The following is a 10,438-nucleotide window of genomic DNA, read 5'->3' as shown; positions in this document are numbered from 1 at the left end:
AGATTCTTCTTGGATTAGCTCATAGATCATGTCTCACTGAATTTTGGGTGCATTAGGAGCACTTGGTATGGTTAAACCTAAAGTAGTTACTTCGAGAGAGTAAGACTTCCTGTACATACGGGGAATTGTCTGAACAACTCATTGCCGATTCTCTGCTTCTGTGGCTGTCTGGACAGTAGGTTTTCTGCAGGAAGATACCAGGCCTTGTATCTTTCTTTCAACAAGTTTTAGTATTTGGTGAGAGTTCTCCTTTAAACTAACTAAGTTTACATGTGCAGTGTGTGTATGCATGGTTTTGAGTAGAACCTATTTGTGTTCTCTTTATAGAATGATTTGATGTGGCTAGAAATAGGTCAGCAGTGTGTTTGCGTGTTTGTGTGTGTGTGTGTGTGTGTGTGTGTGTGTGTGTGTGTGTGTGTGTGTGTGTGTGTGTGTGTGTGTGTGTGTGTGTGTGTGTGTGTGTGTGTGTGTGTGTGTGTGTGTGTGTGTGTGTGTGTGTGTGTGTGTGTGTGTGTGTGTATGCGCACGCGATGGCTCAGTTGGTTAGAGTCGTATGAAGTGTTTACATTTGGGACCTTTCAGGGTTGCAGGTTCAAGTCACAGTGATGCCAAGCTATGGCATAATTTCCTTGGGCAAGAAACTCAAGCACAATTGCCTGTCTCGATTCAGGAGTATAAATGAGTACCTGGTCATTGACTGGGGTGGCAAAGGCTCCGACTGCGACAAAGTCCATCAGCCACTGGGGTCCAGGTGGGACTTTGGGTGTCCACATCACAGTTGGCATCGAAGTTGGTGCTCCTGCGAGTACTTGGCCAGGCTCCAGGAGATTACTTAGCACGGCCCATAGCTCTTGTGTAGTGCACAGGAACCCAGCCAACTGGCTGGGGGCGTGCTTGTAACGAATGGTAGCTTTTTATCCATTTGCCATTTTCCGTGTGTGTGTGTGTGTGTGTGTGTGTGTGTGTGTGTGTGTGTGTGTGTGTGTGCACGTGTGCATGTGTTAGCTCAATCATTAGACAGTTGCATTGGATAGTGGAAACTTTTGGGACATTTGGGACCTTTGGGTAGCAAGTTCAAGTCTCATGAGTTCAAGTCTGGGTTCAGCACATTTGTAATTTCCTTGGGCAAGGAACTCACACACTCTGCCTCTGTGACTCAGGATTCTAAATAAGTACTCGGTTGTTGATTGGTGTTGGTAAGAGTCACCAGCTGTGGTTTGACTATCAATCGCTTAGATCTCTGTTGGGATGGAGGGTGCCTAAAATCTCAGTTGGCGTCACCAGCCAGTGATCGTGCTAGTACCTGGAAGTGGCTGGCTTGCTGGCCTGAAGTTGACCTGCTTAGTGCACTGGAGCCCAGCCATAAGGGTGGTGACGTGACCTTAATGGCAGCTCCTGACATTTATCTTGTACCAAGGGCATAGCTGGCAGTTTGGAAGTGGTCCAGTTGAAAATTTACAAGCTCGCACAGACGCTTATGTGCAGACAGACACAAAAGATATAATTTGTTTCCTATGTTACATAGTACTGTAATGACAGAATGCAATGTCCTGAGTGTCATCGACGTCGTAGTGAAAAGACAATCAGGTATCAAACCATGCATTTGGTCTGTGCAGAGTACGGTGCAGCACAGGGTAAACTCTTAGACTCCCAGAAGAGTCATTAGAGGGAGGTGACAGCTAGTAGCAACACAATCTGGTTCCACTTACTATCTGCTATTCTAAAACCAGAATGAACGTGTCTACGAGCTGTATGTGTTCTGATCTGCGGGGCTGCAGGCACTTGATATGAGACAGTCTCAAAGTGATTTAATAAAGACTTATTTAATCAGCTATGCCTTATTCCGGAAGTTGTCGGGAATAGTCCATTGGTGAAAGTACAAATATTGAAAAGTAGTCCGGTCAGACCGGTGGCTTTATAGTGCCACCAGGCATATCTGGTCATCCGGGGTTCCCAAAGTCAAACGCACGTAATTCAAATACTGCATGTTCATGATCTTTATGCTACAGATGCTGTCTACCACGGAGGGTGTAGTGTAAATTTCATACAAAGAAACAGATACCAGCAATTTATCAGCGTGAAATGAACAGCTCGAAAATGGCAAAAGTAGGTCACCCAAAAGATAAAGAAAGAACAGATGCATTTTTGGAGGTTGCTACTTTTCATGAAGAAAATGATGACGAACAGATCACGATCCATGATCTAATTAGCTGTATGGAAGATAATCTGGCTGACTCAGAACACGGTGCATACAGCTACCCACCCACACATGCAGCAGAAACTCTAGGAATATTTGGAGATACTATCATTGAAACTGAGATCGATGGTAAGCCCAATGTCGTTACCTTCAGAAACAAGGCCAAAGTCGTGCTCCATGACTTCTGCAGTCAGCAGAAAGCTGATCTTGACACAGAAAAATGAAGATAGTAGAAACTGCTGCCGAACTGATTAGGGATGACATCAAAGCAGTGGAAACATCTTACAAAGTCTATGACTCTATCCAACTTGTGATTAGATGGGTTCTAATGAATGCATCAACTTCCTACCAGAAACCTTGAGAGTATTGCTTGAAGGACTGATTGTGGGAAAAGGAGTTCAGACAAAAATTGCCTTCATTGGACAAGCAATACTGCAGGCAGCTTGACCACGAGTGTTACTGGCACCACAACAGGTTTGTCTAGGTGTGCAGGTATATCATCATTTCGCATCACGATTCCTCATTGACTCGCTGCACTGTCATGGTTGTTGCTGCTCCTACCAGGAAGTACACCAATTTGAAAGAAACGTTGTGCTAACCCATGGAACAGACATACCTAACTTCACATCTCAGTTCGGTATGTTGCAGACAATGTAGACCACAACATCCGAACATTGATGGTAATAATACCTTTCATGGTATGGGAATGATAGCCGCCATAAACCCTGAAACAAAGAAAAGCAAACCAATCCGTAGGGCAAAAGTCACACGGAATGACATAGCGATGATTGGACAAGTTTCGATTTTGTATCACAAAGAAGAAAGCATTGGAATGACTGCACTGATTTTCCACTAGCTGGAAGAAACGAAAGCCCAGAATCCAACAGTACATCTTGATATTCTTTGGAATACTTCCATCATGACTGGATTGCCAAAGCCAATGTGGTCTGGGATGATGCAACTTGTGCATCAAGGCAATCACCCTGGGAGATCGTCTGTGATGTTTCTACGAATGATTGACATGAATTCCAGTGATGTCACATGTGTCTACTCAACAGTGGAATATGTATGTAAGCATGCATGTTGCCACTATGTTACACTCATTATCACGTTTGATCAACCACTTTTTTGGAAGTCTCTGATAATTATTGTAACTGAGCCAGTGGAAAGTGAATTAAGATATTGTTCTTTGTCTGGGAGGTTTCATACAGAACTGAGTTACCTGGGTGTATTGGCCATCTCATGGCTGCATCTGGATTACAAGAATTGCTGTAATTGATTTATGCACTTAATGCAGTAATGCACATGCTTGCTGGCAAGGCAATTTCTCAAGCAGTACGAGCACATCTTATTGTATTGCTGATGCAGTTCTCAGTGCCTTGGTGCTAGCCAAAACATTTAATGTGCCTTTACCCGGAAGTAACATTGATTGAATACATAATATTAAAGACTATAATAACTATTACATCTCATAAATCCGTTGTCTACTTATTATACTTTAGCCTTACAGGTAAGTAGTTGCAAAAAACACAGAAAGTTCAAATACATTTACAATCCCACGAAAACATTGATATATATATATATATTAATTTTTTTATATTTTACCCACTAACAGTGGGCAAACAAATCACACATACTCCCACATAACATTGTCAACATTACAGATGGCTAGTCTGTCCAAGATCTGATTAGCATTATATCGCCAAAAACTAAAAGAAAGTTGTTGCAGTAAATGCTGGATAGCTTTAGAGACTGATGTCTCTGTAGTTAAACAGTTCTTCTTGCTATAATTTTTAAAATCTCTAAAGAACTAGGAGACCAAACTCCCAGTGTCTCTACAACTAGAGGATAGAAATCACATCCAGCTGCGTTAACTTCATCTTCATACCATGCAATCTTCTTGGAGTCTCCTCCAGCAGCTGCTGCTCCTGGTTGGGTGGCTGATTCTAGGAGATATGATGCTTGTAGGGAATTCCTAATGGTCACATCAAAATACGCAGCTCGGCCATGCAGGAAGTCAGAATGAAACACATCCCCTGGTTTGGCATTGTTGTGGCTGTTGCACCGTTGCTCCTTCTTGCAGTCGCGGTTGTCAACAAGAACTGTGTTGAAAATGACGTCACAAAGTGTGTTATGCCTTTTATTTCTTAGTGAGCCATGACCACAACCCAAGACATGATCTCCATGTGGATCGATGACAGTACCACAAGGACACCTAATGGACGAAGGAGGAGATGGAAACACATGAATGCCAAGCCACATATGAAGAGCAACCATAAATTCCCGAGGAGACATGACCAGTCCTAATTTCTGGGTAGGTATTGCATAAGCCATGTCCCGGAATGTCTTGCGGAGACTGAGTTGAGATGTGCTTTATCTCGTAAGTTACTTTTAGCCTTGATTTTCCGTGGCAGTGATGAGTCAAGAACGGCTTGGAATTTGCGTTGGTTAGAAGCCTTGAAATCAATATCCTCATAGTGTGACAGTACACTTCTTAAAGTCTCTCGAGTTGGTAGTTCACCAGGAACTATCAAATTCTGGTCAAATGAGGCGAGGTTGAAGTGCTCACTGCCATCCACAAATGATGTAGCATGCCCAAGCAATTGACTTAGTAATATGCGAGTTGAATTGCAGCTTCCAATGAAGGCTGCTGGAGCTGTTCTGCTGGCTTCGCTTAGATCAAGGCCACCAAGACGGACTGGTAGGGTTGCCTGTTTCCAACAGGTGTCAGACATAGACGAATTGAACGTGTTCTCTAGGCAACGACGCACTCCATGATCAAACCGGCTAAGTTGTTGTGTCACTCTCCCTGGGGGGACAGTTCTGATTAGATGATTTAATTTGCACAAGTTAAGGCAGTTGCGTAGGAGGTGCCTCTCTACTTGGGGGTCTTATGAGATCAGAGAGATGATCCTGACAGGAGAGAACATTGTCCACTCGTTTGGCAAAGGATTGATTAAAGAATAAATCAGACCCAACAACTGGAGCCCCTAAAACTCTGCATCTTCTGAACTCTGACTGATTCGTATGACCTCTCCAGGGAACTCTGGAAATGAAATGTCACCTGATGGCCAGAATACCTCACATTTCTTCATATTCATGTAAAGGCCATGCAATGGGTCCTTTGATGACAGTAAGTCCAGGAAAGCAGCAGCAGAACTGCGTTTTCCTACGAAGGTGCCATCATCTAAGTAGCAAAGCTGGAGGTGCAGATCCGGTATGCCATCAATATCATCAAGGAGCTCCAGGATAACTGATGAAAAAAGGAGAGGACCCAGAGGGTCTTCTTGCTGAACTCCCCCTGATGATCTAATGACATCATTGTCAAAGCGAAGTTCTCCATGGCAGTGATATGACCATTGAGACCATGCAAATAACTTCAGAAATTGAGTATGTACACGTTGGAGAAAGGACCCTTGCTTACACTCATTGAAAGCATTGAGAAATCAATTTCAGACAACAGAGATCCTGATCGTCTGCATGTGATTCTATGAAGCTGGAAAGACAGTGGAAAGCAGCTTCTAACCCTGTCTGCCATTTCTGAAGACGTGAAAGTAGTTCTGCTTTTACCACATGATGTTTCTTCTTTCCTCCTCTTGAAGGACATTAAGGGACATGATGCCTTATGTGACGTCATCTTCCGCTGGTTGCATTTAGACAACTCCAATGTACGTCGGAACAACGCTGTTCCTCTCATTCTATGACAAGACCAGGTGACGTTTTCCATCCCGACTTTTCCCTAGGCAAGGCTGCTTATTTCGACATTTCCGTGAGGAATTCGTTCACTCCCTCTCATCTTATTAATGCTGCCATAAAAGCTGGTGCTGCTGTTGAGGCTGGGGAAGTGGACAAAGGTGAACGCCATCTTGCTAACGTTTCAAGTTATGACTGTTTGTTCTACCCTCTTGTGGTGGAATCATACGGAGTATGGGCTGCACATAGTCTGGAGGTGTTTAGATCAATTGTAAAGAAGTCTCTTCTATCATCTGGCTTGTCTCTGGGCCAAGCTTCCAGGCAATTTCATGAACAGTTATCTGTTTGTTTATGGCAGTACAACTCGACTGATTAGTGACTATCCACCTAATTATTATGACTTTGACTCTTAGTGCTTTCGTCCTTAGGGCGGATATGTGTTATTTGTGTTATCTGTATTATATACAAATATATGGGTGTCACTCAAATATATATATATATATATATATATATATATATATATATAATGATGTAGAATTGGCAACAAGTTCATTAACGTATGACCACTTTTTGACACTTTCCCCTGCAGATATTCCTTAAGACTTTTGAGTATGTTATAGAGGACACTTTTCTGTATATATGTTGCAATTAGTTTAAGGTTGACTCAAAATTTGTCACAAAGTGCCTGTACTAACATGCAAAGTCTTGTTGATGAGAAGGAGATTTACGTACAAACAGTTAATGCATTTGGTTGTTGGAGATCAGATCAGTTAAAGAATAACTGTCAAAGATGGACTTTGGTGTCAAGTTTATGCACTCATAATGAAGGCATCATCAGATGAGATAAATCGATTTTATTTAGGCTACAAGCAGCATTAAACCAGGCAATGTATATAACAAATATCTTGATTGTCGGTGACAGGAACGACTGAGTAGGTGGTTATGCAAGTTTACTCTTTCTGTTGCGATGTGGTGGAATTGGTCAAAGAAATGTCAGCGGTGATCAAGTGTTGACATTTTGTCAAAGAAATGAATACTTTGTAATGAGCACATGGTTTGAGAAGACAAATAAGAACAGACTTAGCTGGCAGCACTCAAGAACAAGGAAATATTGCTGTATTGATTGATCATCATACACTCTATGTGTAGTGTAAATTGCTGGACTGATTGTTGTTGGTTTGTGCCAGAATATCTTTTTGGCTTTTAGAAATGTTTCAAGAAAGACGAGTGTCAAACTGTGTGGTATGTCAACATTGCAAAGAGGACATTGCTATTGAAGAGCATATTGAACTGAGTTGTATGGCAAGATACAAGCAGTGTGGGAGCCAATGGTATCATAGAAGTTTAATGACATGAAATGAAGAATGCACTGACTAGTACTTCGAAAGAGGTGCTGGGTCATGATAAAGAAATTGCCTGATTTGTTTGCCAATGCTGCTACTGTCATTTAACCCCTAAGTCAATCCCGTAATGATGCTTTGCACCACTGGCTTTGAACAAAGGACCTGGTTGCAAAGGATCAATGTTGATTGTCAAAAGACAGTCCAAAGAGAAGTCAGACCTGCCAGAAATAGTTTGTACAAGTTTTGGGGAGACCAAAAGTCTTGATCATTCGAATATATATATATATATATATATATATATATATATATATATATATATATATATATATATATATATATATATGGAAAAATGTAAAAGCATATCAGTGAGGAAAACTGGCCTTCTACAGTACCGGCAATAAGTAAGCTGACAGCGATACGATACCATACGATATGATAAAAGATACCATGTACGATAGAATAAGATAAAAGATGATACCATGCAATTAAGATAAGATACCATCCATACCATATATGATACGCAATATGATATACGATACCCTATGATACCATAGGCAATAGGATACAATACGCTATGATAGGATAGGCAATACCATACGCAATATGATACAATACACTACGCTAGACTACTCGATGCTACCATACATACGTAATAGGATATGATACACATACCAAAAAATGTTAGGTTACTTATTGCCGGTGCTGTACCTTTACAAGTAAGAAATCAGGAAGTGAGATGGTACATCATGTGAGTGCAATGACAAACGATTGAATAAGTGGACTGATCACTTTGCTGGAGTCTTGAATATCAGAAGCCATTTTGATATGATGCACAGAGAAAACTTGCCTTAGCAAGAGGAGAATTTTAAACTTGCCAATCATCCCAGAAGCCATTTCGATATGATGCACAGAGAAAACTTGCCATAGCAAGAGGAGAAGTTTCAACTTGCCAATCATTCATGCTTGGATGAAATGCAAAAGCCTTAGAGGCTTTGAAGCTAGGTAGGGGTTGTTGTCACAACTGTGTTTTACCTGAAATGCTAACAGATGCAGTCATAGTCCCTATACCAAAGAGGAATGTCTTGAATCCTGTGACAACTGGCATGAATAGCCTTCTTAGATTTCCTGTTGCAAAGTTGCTGCAGTGTTGTCTGGCCAGATTTACCGAGAGTCATTTGTTGGAATCACAGTGTGGTTTCAGGCCAGGTAGAAGTTGTGAGAACATGCTGTTTTTTGTTTTTGACAGATAGTTGAACAAACTCCAGAGCATAATAGTAAACGCTTTGTTGTTTCATTGATCTCAAGATAGCTTATCATAACTTTATGACTGTGTCTGGAGAAGCACTGTACATGGACTTACAAAAGAAAGATTTGTATTGATTAACATTATCAGATCATTTCATGACCAAATGTCAGCAATGATGAGATGAACGTCAATGTGGCAAAGAAATTAAAGTTGCAAAAGGATTGAGACAGGGGGGTTTACTTGTCTATATGCATCATTTAATGTTTACATTAATTGTGTGATGAAAGAATGGAGAGAGGTAATGGGCAATAGAGGAATTTGAATCAAGTGTGGTGTAAGCAAGAGACTTGTAGAAGGACGAAGAAGGCTCTTCTAGAAATGCTATTGGAGTTGCAGTTTGTTGAAGATTCAGATTTGGTGTCAGAAAAAATCTTACTATTATTTGCTCATATTACTTGGAAGTATGGTTTGACTGTACTTTTTTGTCAAAGCAGACTTAATGGGTTGGTTTAAACCTTACACGATGAAGAGGCTGTGACATAAAGTGCTCTGGAGGCAAACTGCATTCTTCAGGCATCTGGGATTAATAGTATCATATGACATGAAACTTGACATGGAGTTATCAGAGAGACTATTGTGGGCTGGTCGGTGTTTTGGAGTTTTGGAGCTTTGAAAGAGACTACATTTTATTTAGACTTATTATGTTGCAGTTGAAGCAAGGAATACTTTCTTTGGGGCGACTGTACCAATTTTGTTGTATGGTTCCTAAATGTACAAATGAACCAATGGTTCGAAATGTACCAATTTAGTTACCACCCACCCTTTGTGGGTGGTAACTAAATGCACTATTTCAAGGCTGGCGACTTATCAAATTAGTGTCAAAGAATAATGTTCGATATCAATAAATTACAGCAAAAGTTGGATAAATAATGTCAAATGACATTCGTCGAATGGTGGGATGCCTGGAAACACGAGTAGAGGCACTAATGGCTAAGATGGTTGGGACACTTTACAAGCATGGAAGATCATTATTTGCTCCAAAAATCATGCATCATGAATCGATGGATGGCAACTTTCTCTTCGTCCAGCCCACAGAGTTAAGCTTTATCGGAGGGACAGCATAATGGAAGAGCTTAAATGATTGGAAGAAGTGCCAATTGGTTGCAGCTTACCAGAATAGCAATGGAGGGCCATTTGTACAAAGGAATCAGAGCAATCACTGAGGCAAGTGTGATGGTCGAAATAGAGAAAATTCAAAGATCAGAGGTAAACCGTGTCGGGCTATGAACCAGCAACCGTTACAGTGTATTAATTGTGGGCAATCCTTTAATACCTTTTAATCACAGTCGTGAAAGTTCAGACAGAACTGCAATAGAGGAAAATTTTGTCCTACAGGAAAATGTTTATCTGAAATTGTTCACAAGACAAAGTGACAAAAAGAGACGTACAAATAAATGGCAACCATGTTTTCGGGCAGTTTCTTCTTTTGTCAATGAACACTTTTTATTGTAATGCCATTGTAATGCCATTGTAATGCCATCATCTGAATAGATGGGCTGTTGAATGTTGATTGTAGTGTAGATGTGTTTGTTTGTGTGAGTCTAGTGACATGCTGTGACAATTTTAGAGAAACTTGAGCTGTGTTTGGTTGATGGGATGGACGAAGTTCGACTGGCAACAGTTCAGTCAGTGTTGGCTTCTGCAAAAGAGAATCTTGACTGTGTTTCAGACAGGGTGAGTTACATTAAATGCTACTTCACCATTGGAGTTTCTGTAATCATGGTATGTGTCCTGTATTAGATCTAGTACATTATTCTGTGTTTAGTGGGTTGGCTGACAATGTTATTGGTATTTTGTTTTTCAAAGGGAATTTTGTAAGGTCATATGGTTTAGTAAATGAAAGAATTTTGGGAAAGAGTTAGGGTTACTTTGATTTCTAGACTTGCAATGAGCAAGAAC

Source organism: Corticium candelabrum, chromosome 14, assembly GCF_963422355.1.
Source record: "Corticium candelabrum chromosome 14, ooCorCand1.1, whole genome shotgun sequence".
Lineage (NCBI taxonomy): Eukaryota > Metazoa > Porifera > Homoscleromorpha > Homosclerophorida > Plakinidae > Corticium > Corticium candelabrum.
Note: the sequence above shows the minus strand (reverse complement) of the source record.